This window comes from Notechis scutatus, chromosome 4 (genome assembly GCF_049901735.1).
Source record: "Notechis scutatus isolate UNSWTSFEM ecotype Mainland chromosome 4, rNotScu1.2, whole genome shotgun sequence".
Lineage (NCBI taxonomy): Eukaryota > Metazoa > Chordata > Lepidosauria > Squamata > Elapidae > Notechis > Notechis scutatus.
The window spans coordinates 14,991,549-15,002,081 of record NC_142012.1 but is presented as its reverse complement, the minus strand read 5'-3'; positions in this window follow the sequence as shown (position 1 = coordinate 15,002,081).

Genomic DNA, 10,533 nt, shown 5'->3' with positions numbered 1-10,533 from the left:
TATTTATTCTTGTAAAGTTTGTTTTGTTTGTGTAAGTTCTCTGAAACAATGCCACATACAGAGACACAATGAAGAGAAATAATATCTGGCTATGAGTGTCAGGGGATTAAAAGTATTGAGCCTGAGGCTCCTGTTTTGCCTGCAATCTTGGATTGGAGTTTGAAGGCTGTTAAATCTCCAGTCTCTTCTACATCTACATAACTGCAACTGTTGTTCTTGGTTCTGATTTGGTTCAATAGCTTGTGATCCAATGTAAGAAGGATGTTGAGGAACAAAGAGTGAAAGGGTGCAGAAGTATTCATCCAGAATAGAAGGTTGGGCTCCTGGGGAGAAGGAACATCTTTGGGACTGAAACTCATGTACTGTAGATACAATAAGAAGCATCAGTTGGGTCTAGGAAGGGTCAACAATCTGAAACATTAAAGGCTGCATGATTCTGCAGCCCTCAGTAGGTGGTTTCTTCTTTCTTTCTTTCTTTCCTTCCTTCCTTCCTTCCTTCCTTCCTTCCTTCCTTCCTTCCTTCCTTCCTTCCTTCCTTCCTTCCTTCCTTCCTTCCTGCTATTGCCTTTCTTCTGGGCTGTTCTTATTCTATGATACTGTAGAACTAGGGCTGCTCTGAGCATCCTCTTGTTTCTAAGCTGCCTCATTTGTTTCTGTTGATTGCATGTATTTTTTGTCGGGCTTCACGAAACGCCTCGCTCGACAGAATCTGAAGCTTAGGGGAGTGAGGGAGACGGAGCGGAGAAAACAAACAACGCTGCTGGATAACATTGTAATGATTGATAATCTAAGTTGAAGAGGGGAACTCAGGAACTTATTTACACTCCTAGCAGAAAGTCCTGGGACCTCACGTGCACATGTGGGGCCGGGACTTTCTGCAAGGAGAAGGCGCATGGGCAAGTCCCTCCGGTGCAGCGGTCTCAATGGGGTGGACCTGCATGCCGGTGCCTCTGCTCCCCTTACTCTCTTCCAGGTTCTGGCACGCCAGCCAGCCTGCCACCACTGCAGGTAAGAGGGCAGCGGTAGTTCACACATGCAGCCATGCCTCCCCAAAAGAGCAGTAGCAAGAGACGGGCAAGAACTGCTCTCAGCGGTGGCAGGAGCAGCTGGTGGGGCAGCGTTTGCTGGCAGGGCTTCAAATGCCCCATGTCCAAGCTGGCCAGTGTGTCAGAACCTGGAATAGCAAGGGGAGCAGAGCTGCCAGCCAGAACAGGCGGGCCAGGGCTTTCCGTCCTCCCCACCCAAGCAGGCTTTTTGCTGCTCTCCCAGGGCACAAAATGAACAAAGCGACCGGCCACGGCAGCTGCACATGCTGGGTGCTTTCTGCCTCCTCCCAGCACCGCTTTTATCCCAGCCTGGCCAGCGGGTGGGTGTGTGGCCCTTGAGGGACATCTGCACTGAGGCTGAGGGGGTGGCGGACATGCACACATGCAGCTGTGGCAGCCCCGATACATCTGCCCACCCTGCCCTCTCGGAATATCGCCAGCACCACCACTGCTGTAACCGCTGGGAAACGAAATAAACAAAGTGAGTCCAGACGCCACCCCACTGGTCGCTTTCTGCCTTCTCGCGCCATCCCAGTCAGACCAGGTGTGTGTGCATGTGTATGAGCAAGAGAGAGAGGGAAAAAAATAGGAAGAGAGTGGGAGGGTATGTGCAAGAGAGAGAGGGGGTTGGAGTGGGGCGCCACCCGATTTCTTCCTTATCCCGCCGCCCCGCTGCAGCGGGTTCATTCAGTTCATCCTTGAGTGGATTGTTTATAGTTGCTTTTGAAGGACGGCCTGTTTGGAATTGCTCCAAGGGAAAACTGTTTGAAAGAGCAGAATTATCCATGCTTTCTGCAGGTTTCTTTTGTGCAACTTCATTCCATTTCAGTGAGCAATTCTTTAGGGAAGGCGGTGCCCTCAGACCTCTCCGCCACTTAACCACAAGCTGATTGGGGTTGGAGGCTCTTGGAGCATTTGTAAAAACACTTATCCTTGCAATAAGGCAAAAGGCTGTCCCCATAGGTCACGTGGCAGAAGAGATCCAGATGCCAGTTCAATAAGCCCTGTCCTTCCCCTTGCCCCGGGGAGCTGCTTCCCCTCCATCCTCCTGGGGGAGAGGGAGAAATTGCCTGTATGGCCTCGCCTGACCGACCAGGGAGAACCAGAGGGATTTGTGTGCTCCCTGTGAATCTTAGACTGACCTTTGTCTGATCCATCAGATCTTTTCTTATCGCCTTAAAAAAGAATTTGCAAAGAGATCTTGACACTAAACACTGATGACCAATTGATCAGCAATATGTGTGGTTGGACAGTACAGCAGCTTCCAGGGGTGCCTCTTCCTAGGAACCTAGAAGTCCCTCCTCCCACTTATTCACCCCTTTCTTGGGCCTGGATGAACAGGTGTGTGTGTGTGTGTGTGTGTGTGTGTGTGTGTGAGAGAGAGAGAGAGAGAGAGAGAGAGAGAGAGAGATCAGAAAGAGAGAGAGAAAGAAACAAAAGAACGAAAAAGAAATAGGAAAGTAGAGAGAGAGAGAAAACTCTATGTTATTATTTTTAATTGTTCCATTATTTATCATGTATTAATATTTTACACTGTCCCTATATCTAGAGTGATTTTACTGCTCTTTTTTGCCCAGTGCTACCACATATTTTTCAGGAATTTACATGCATTCAATGTCTAGTCCAGAGCATAAATATGTGTGTGTTTATTTTGTACATCAGGTTGCATAAGTCCAGCTTAATATGCTCTTCCTAGTATGTGATGTTTTGTATTGAAGGGAATAGTAATAATAAATAAAGAAATGTTGTAGAATATATTATAGCATTAAGTAGAGTGTTATTCTATAGGCATTTGTGTTGAGGTAATTCCGCGTTAGGAGAATGAGCGCATACAGGGAGACGTATAGAGAGTAGTGTTGGAATAATACACACAGAGCACACAGATACAACTGTACAGTAAATGTAGGTTTTTACTTCCAGAAAGGTTTAAGCAAAGTCCAAAATAAGCAACCCAAAGTCATTCACAGGTAAAATCAGTCAGTTTTCATCCAGGGATAATCCAAATATGAAATTCCAGTGCAAAAAGAGTTCAGTAACAAACTGACATCAAATCCAGTAATATCAGTCAATTAGAAGAAATGGAGCAACGGCAATACTTTCCAACAGAAGGAAACAGAGATAGAGTCACACTCTCTTCTGAGATTAAGACTAAGACTAAACAAGGTTTCTGGCTCCATTTTATGGCCGTTTGAGAAACCACACCCAATTGCAGTTTTTGCAATCTCTTAAAGATATAGTACTAAAATGTTTATCCTGGTTTATATATTTCTAACCCAAATACCTGTTAGGTGACTTATATTCCTAACAATTTGTTATCTTGCTGTTGTAAAAAAGATTTCCTTAACCTTTCACTTGTAAAACAATTATAAACACATGCCTGCAATCAGTTACATCCCTCTCCTATTAAGACACATGATTGTCCCATCTAAATCAATCTGAATCCATCTGTTTTCCTGGATTGATACATTTCACCCCAGCACCTGGGAATGAAATGTACCTCTCTGGGAATGTACCTCTGTTTGGAGGAATCCACACCTTTGAATAATAATAGCCTCCTTAAGTGGTCAATTGTGATCAATTAGATGGACAATAGGAGAAGAGATCATGAAAGGTAAACATTGCCTAGAGAGATTTGCTTTTGCAGGAAGGATGTAAATCTAAGTTAGAGAGTTTTACAATGCAGTTACTCGACTTCTAAGAATCTTTAAAGGTATAAGGTATAAAAGGTTTAACGTTGATCAAAGAATAAAAGTCTGCTTTATTTAATTTGCAAGCCTCCGTTTAAGTCTTTGTTTTGGTTCATTTTTGGCTTAAGCCAGACCTTACAGTATACATACAGAGAAAGAAGCACTCTTGTGATCTTTGACTTTTAGGTTTGCTGTCAAACATCAGCCATAATAATTACTGTTTTGAACAATATGCAGGTTGTATTACACAATTGGCTATTTTATATATGAAATTATGAAATAAATTTGAGTAGAAGTCTTGGGAAAGTGTCAGCATAACAGAATAAAACTTAGAGGGACCTTGAACTGTTGCAGCAGATCCTGTTTCCAAATCAGGACACAAGACCACAAAGGGTTGGAGAATGCAGGTTTATTTGCGCAAAAGGTTCAGAGCATTAGCATGGCAAATTCTGAACCCTGGCTATTCCTGAGGGGTTGCTTTTATGCAGCTCACAATCTCAGCTTTTCCCAGGACATTTTTTCTTCTCAGGCTATACCATAACATATGTACTACAAAAGGGGGAAGTAAGTCTAATTAGTCATTTCGCACAATTCAGCATATACATACTTATCTTACACCATCTGTTATCTTCCATACCCACCCTTGCCACCCTTGCCATTTAGCTGTTTACAGAAAGTATTTAGTTCATAGGTCATTATACTTAGACTTAGATTCAGCAGATTTCCTGATTTTCACAATATCATATTAAGCAACGTCTATAATGTCTGCGATATAAGCTAAGGAACTTCTGCTAATGATAAGAATACTTTTCTGGTAACTTTCCACTCTGCTTCAGAACAGCATTTTTACAGAACTATAGATACTTTGAGGTTGAGTGTGACAAGGAATGGCTGGGAAGGGAGGGGTCAGGCAAGGCACCCTTTGATGTGAGTGACATTGAATTGGCCACACCCACCCAGTCACATGACCACCAAGCCATGCCCACAGAACCGGTAGTAAAAAATTTTTGAATCCCACCACTGCAGTCTTCCAATATTTGAGGGGCTGCCACAGAGAGGAAGGGGTCAAGCTATTTTCTAAAGCGCCTATAGGCCAGACAAGGAATTATGGATGGAAACTGAACAAGGAGAGATTTAACCTTGAAATAAGAAGAAACTTTCTGACAGCGAGAACCATCAACCAATGGATTAGAAATTGCCTTCAGAAGTTGTGGGAGTGCCATCACTTGAGACCTTCAAGAAGAGATTGGACTGCCATTTGTCAGAAATTGTGTAGGGTCTCCCACTTGGGTGGGGGTTGGACTAGATGACCTATATAAGGTCCCTTCCAACTCTGATTATCCGTATCTTATCAGTATCAGTATAAAAAAGATGTCGAGACTCTGAAAGACTGCCAGAAAGAGCAATTAAGGTGATTAGGGGGCTGGAAGCTAAAATATATGAAGAACAGTTGCAGGAATTGGGTATGTGTAGTCTCTAGTAAAAGAACTAGTGGGGACATGATAGCCTGTTCCCCCCCAAAAATAAGACCCACCCCAAAAACAAGCCCTAGCCTGATATTTTGGGGTGGGGCTAATAGAAGCCTACCCCAGAAATAAGCCTGGGGGATGGGTGTGTCCCACCAGCCCCTTGGTGCAGCGCAGATAGTGGCAAGTCTGAGTGCAGAGGCAGAGGTGGGGGTGGGGGGAAAACAGGAGATCCAGGGGTCAACCTATTCTCCAAAGCGCCTGAAGGCTGCACAAGAAGCAATGGATGGAAACTAATTAAAGAGAGAAGCAAGCTACAACTGAAGAGTTCAGAACTGGCAGTAAGAACAATTAACTAGTTGAATGGCTTGCCTACAGATGTTGTGGGTGCTCCATCACTGAAGGCATTTAAGAAGAAACTGGACATTTATTTGTCTGAAATGGTGTAGGGTCTTCTACTTGACTGGAGAGAGCTGGACAAGAAGACCTCCAAGGTCCCTTCCAACTCTGGTAATGATGATGATGAACTTGCAAAGATTCAATTGCTTCTATGCAATTATGCAGAGTATTACAACTCAAACATACAAGCAAATCTATACAGCCAAACGCATTAAAAAGTAACGATCACTATGCAGAACAGCACTAAGCTTGCTCAGGGATCAGGCTGGGTTAATTACCACTCCCTGCTCCCTGAGTTGCCAAAAAGTCTTGTCAGCGTAAATTGGATTCCCTCCCCACCCATTGCCTTTCCCTGTCACAATACTGAGATGCAGTTCTTACATGCTTATCGTCCAACTGCTAACCCAGTTAAAGAAAGCAACTGTTGGATCCCTGCGGCTTCATTTCCCCTTCCTCCAAGCATCCTGTGTCAATGGGAAAGCAACTGTCAGTCACTTAACACTTAAAAAAAAAATCGGATGATTTGTCAAATTTGGTTAGCTTATCAAAATACAAAGAAAAATGAAAATAACGGGAAAGCAAGGAAGGGAAGAGGGAAAAGGAGAAAGTATAGGACAAAAGGAGAACTTTTTTTTCTATCTCAAGCAAAAAGTCCATCAGCAGTTTCCAAGTAAAAGGGCTCCCTACGCGCCCCATCTTGGCTGGTAGAGTGCTGCAGGAGGTCAGCCGTCCCATCTCCTCCCCACTGGCTGGCCCACAGACGACAACTACAATGCTAATCCAGTCCTCCACAAAATCTGGTTTAACACCCCTGAACTATAGCCATGGGATAAGAGACCCCGCCCCCTTCACTTCCAGATCAATTCCTCGGCAACTGGGAGGTCTAACATCTAAAACATGACCAACCACATGATCAGAGGTGACTTCAGAGAAGCCCATGGATGCTATTAATTCCTGGATGCTGAAGTCATCCAATAAAAGGTAAATAATCATCCCTAATTCTTACAGTTCCTTTAAAACAGTGATCCCCAACCTTTTTTATACCGCGGCCCGGTACCGGCATCAGCTGGGCGCCGCGCCCGGTACCGGCATCAGCTGGGCGCCGCCATCTTTTTGATGAAAAAGTGCTTCCGGTGACCTCACCGGAAGCACTTTTTCATCAAAATGGGGCGCCACGCCCGGTGAGCTTTTCCGGTAGAAATGGCTTTCTACCTGGAAAAGCTCACCGAAGCGCTGGCGCCGCCATCTTTCGTTGCCCTGGAGTGGGGAGGGAATGAGGATTTTACAGTATATCCTTCCCCTGCCATGCCCATGAAGCCAAGCCCACAGAACCAGTAGTAAAGAAATTTGAATCCCACCACTGCACAATATCTCAGAAGAAGTGACTTCCAGGTTGGGAGCAACTTGTTAGGAATGGAAAACACTCTCTGAAGAAAAACTAAATTGGAATGGCAGTCAGGAAAAGATATGAAAGCAAGACATATAAATATTGGCCTGAATACTAACAGCCTCAGGGGTGCAGTGGTTAGAGTGCAGTACTGCAGGCTACTTCTGCTGACAGCCTGCAATTTGGCAGATCGAATCTCACCAGGCTCAAGGTTTACTCAGCCTTCCATCGTTCCGAACTGTATAAAATGAAGACTCAGATTGTTGGGGGCAATAGGCTGACTCTGTAAACCGCTTAGAAGGGACTGTAAGGCACTATAAAGCAGTATATAAGTCAAAGTGCTATTGCTATTGCTAATGCCAGATAGCTGTGCCATCATCATGCAAATATCTCCTTCTAATGTCTTTACAAATCTTCATCCAGAAACCTCTATTCATCACAAGATAGATCATTCCAGACAAGGGTTTTCAGACACATTCAATATTGTGAGTAATTAGATAACCCCACCAAAGTGTTGTAGTCTACACATAGTATTAGTTTTTATTTTCAGTATTGCCCATAATAAAACTCACATATAGCACATGCAACAGTATCTGTTAACAGTTATGACTTAAGAGGCATCCATGGAATGATTGTGAATCAAAGAAAACGTGGCATTAATGTGTAATAGCAACTGTATCAAGGTTTGGAAATATCTAAGTCTGGGGAAAAATAATTTCCATGGTATGTCTGGAGAAATTATTTGTCCCACTCATTTGATTAGATCTTTTGACCTGGAAATTTCAGTATCAGCTTTGAATGATCAGTATCAAAAAAAAAAAAAAAAAAAACTATCCGTGGATGATTTATTCTAATAGAAATGAATTGTTATGATTTGCCAACTTAAGCTAAATCTCATTCTGAGGCTAGATGAAGAAGGTCCTGCTGATTAAAAAGAGTTTGTGTCGTGCACAAGTAACCAGACTCGTGTAGAGTTCAAGCTTATTAGTTTATATGCTGTACAGGAATCTCCCCAAAAGTCAGGCACAAAATAATAAACAACTTTTTAGTATATTATCGTTTTTTAGGTAATTGGGGCAGAGAAGTGATGTAGAGTTGGCCACACCCACCCAGTCACATGACCACCTAGCCAGTCATTAGGGCAGAGAGCCCCTTGCTAAAAAATTTGAAGCCCACCGCTGGATACACTTGATTTAAAGATTACGTTAGGTCAATACTGCGCATCGGACTGTTGAGCGAATTGCATACTTGATAAGACTTACGCAACCCTTCAGGCAAATATAGGATATTTTGAGATGTAGAGGATCTTCTTTATCTTTTCTTGAGCAGGCCCTCAAGTTGGAGACATGATCCAATCTCTCAATGAAACCTGGATATTTTATAAAATATACCAGTAGTGCTTGTATATATATGGCTGTGTTTTTTTCCCAAATGATTTTTATTGTTTTTCACCAGTACACATCTTAACTACATTTTCAACAGTAATTGCATCGACATTCAGTAATAGTCCATAATTCCATCATCTATTTTTACATATTCTAATAGTTTGTCTTTCTTTATAATTCTTATTTATTCTCTATCTTTATCTGGTGTTTGTTTATATAGGGCTGTGTTTTAAAGCAGGGGTCCCCAACCACCGGTCCATGGACCGGTACTGGTCCGCGGAACAAGTCCTACCGGGCCGCTGGTTGCTGGGCACCGCCATCTTTTTTTGATGAAAAAGTGCTTCCGGTGAGCTTTTCCGGTAGAAAGCTCACCGGAAGCACTTCATCAAAGATAAGCGCCAACGCTTCGGTGAGCTTTTCCAGGTAGAAAGCCATTTCTACTCCGGAAAAGCTCACTGGAAGCGCTGGCGCCGCCATCTTTTTGATGAAAAAGTGCTTCCGGTGAGGTCAATTACTGTTGAAAATGTAGTTAAGATGTGTACTGGTGAAAAACAATAAAAATCATTTGGGAAAAAAACACAGCCATATATATACAAGCACTACTGGTATATTTTATAAAATATCCAGGTTTCATTGAGAGATTGGATCATGTCTCCAACTTGAGGGCCTGCTCAAGAAAAGATAAAGAAGATCCTCTACATCTCAAAATATCCTATATTTGCCTGAAGGGTTGCGTAAGTCTTATCAAGTATGCAATTCGCTCAACAGTCCGATGCGAGTATTGACCTAACGTAATCTTTAAATCAAGTGTATCCAGCGGTGGGCTTCAAATTTTTTAGCAAGGGGCTCTCTGCCCTAATGACTGGCTAGGTGGTCATGTGACTGGGTGGGTGTGGCCAACTCTACATCACTTCTCTGCCCCAATTACCTAAAAACGATAATATACTAAAAAGTTGTTTATTATTTTGTGCCTGACTTTTGGGGAGATTCCTGTACAGCATATAAACTAATAAGCTTGAACTCTACACGAGTCTGGTTACTTGTGCACGACACAAACTCTTTTTAATCAGCAGGACCTTCTTCATCTAGCCTCAGAATGAGATTTAGCTTAAGTTGGCAAATCATAACAATTCATTTCTATTAGAATAAATCATCCACGGATAGTTTTTTTTTTTTTTTTTTTTTTTTGATACTGATCATTCAAAGCTGATACTGAAATTTCCAGGTCAAAAGATCTAATCAAATGAGTGGGACAAATAATTTCTCCAGACATACCATGGAAATTATTTTTCCCCAGACTTAGATATTTCCAAACCTTGATACAGTTGCTATTACACATTAATGCCACGTTTTCTTTGATTCACAATCATTCCATGGATGCCTCTTAAGTCATAACTGTTAACAGATACTGTTGCATGTGCTATATGTGAGTTTTATTATGGGCAATACTGAAAATAAAAACTAATACTATGTGTAGACTACAACACTTTGGTGGGGTTATCTAATTACTCACAATATTGAATGTGTCTGAAAACCCTTGTCTGGAATGATCTATCTTGTGATGAATAGAGGTTTCTGGATGAAGATTTGTAAAGACATTAGAAGGAGATATTTGCATGATGATGGCACAGCTATCTGGCATTAGCAATAGCAATAGCACTTTGACTTATATACTGCTTTATAGTGCCTTACAGTCCCTTCTAAGCGGTTTACAGAGTCAGCCTATTGCCCCCAACAATCTGAGTCTTCATTTTATACAGTTCGGAACGATGGAAGGCTGAGTAAACCTTGAGCCTGGTGAGATTCGATCTGCCAAATTGCAGGCTGTCAGCAGAAGTAGCCTGCAGTACTGCACTCTAACCACTGCACCCCTGAGGCTCTTAGTATTCAGGCCAATATTTATATGTCTTGCTTTCATATCTTTTCCTGACTGCCATTCCAATTTAGTTTTTCTTCAGAGAGTGTTTTCCATTCCTAACAAGTTGCTCCCAACCTGGAAGTCACTTCTTCTGAGATATTGTGCAGTGGTGGGATTCAAATTTCTTTACTACTGGTTCTGTGGGCTTGGCTTCATGGGCATGGCAGGGGAAGGATATACTGTAAAATCCTCATTCCCTCCCCACTCCAGGGCAACGAAAGAAGAACCAGCTGATTAGCCAGGAC